Source organism: Mastomys coucha, unplaced genomic scaffold, assembly GCF_008632895.1.
Source record: "Mastomys coucha isolate ucsf_1 unplaced genomic scaffold, UCSF_Mcou_1 pScaffold21, whole genome shotgun sequence".
NCBI lineage: Eukaryota > Metazoa > Chordata > Mammalia > Rodentia > Muridae > Mastomys > Mastomys coucha.
Window position 1 is genome coordinate 25644787 of NW_022196904.1, and position 1114 is coordinate 25645900.

Genomic DNA, 1114 nt, shown 5'->3' on the forward strand with positions numbered 1-1114 from the left:
CTCTCTGCCTCTTACCTATGGATCAGGATATAGCTCTCAGCTACTGCTCCAGTGTCATGCCTGCCTATTTGCTGCCATGCTTCCCACCATGATGATAATTGACTGACCCCCTGAAACTATAAGTCAACTTATAACAGTCCCTGTTAAGTGCTTTCTTTTATAAGTTGCTGTGGTCATGGTATCTTTTCACAGCAATAGAACAGTAACCAAGATACTACCTTACTGACTAAGCCTTTGTTGACTATTATTTTACTTCTGCAAATAAAACAATTCCTATAATATATTGTCATTATATTTAGTAAAGCCAATATTAATTTTAATTTATCTAATTGTCTATTGCTTCCTAAAATGGGATCTGTTTCTATTCAATCACAAAGCAGTCTACTACATCCTTTCAACATAACTGGTGTTAAAATCTTTCACTCTTTTCTATTTTCTGGTATAAACATTAACTGTACTTATTTGCTTTTTCTTTCATTTTGAAGGTGATATAATTGAGAAAGAGATATATGTCTCACTGTGTTGTCTTAGTTACTTTTCTATTGCTGTGATAAAACACCATGACCAAGGCAACTTATAGAAGGGTTTATTTAGGGCTTTCAGTTTCTGAAGGCTAGGTGTCGTCTATCACCATCATGGCGGGGATCATTGGAGCAGGCATGGCACTGAGGCAGTGTCTGAGAGCTCCTATACTGAGACACAACAATGAGAGGGAGGGAGGAAGGGAGGGAGGGAGAGAGACTTTTGAAAGTCCGAAGCCCACTCTCAGTGACACACCTCCTCTTAATAAGATCATACCTTGAAGTGGGAATTTCTGGTTTCTTTGGAGACTCAGTTGTGTCATGTGATGTTTTTCTGGAAGCTGGCTGGTGAAGGGGCCTGTGATGTTTTGCTGGTGGATGCTTGAGGGGACATGTGATGTTTGGAAAGAGTGTAAGTTTAACCCAACAGACAGTGGACAACACTCTGGCATTGGTTCACCTTGCTGGTCTTTGCTGACGACACTCTGGCATTGGTTTGCCTTGCTGGTCTTTGCTGATGACACTCTGGCATTGGTTTACCTTGCTGGTCTTTGCTGACGACACTCTGGCATTGGTTCACCTTGCTGGTCTTT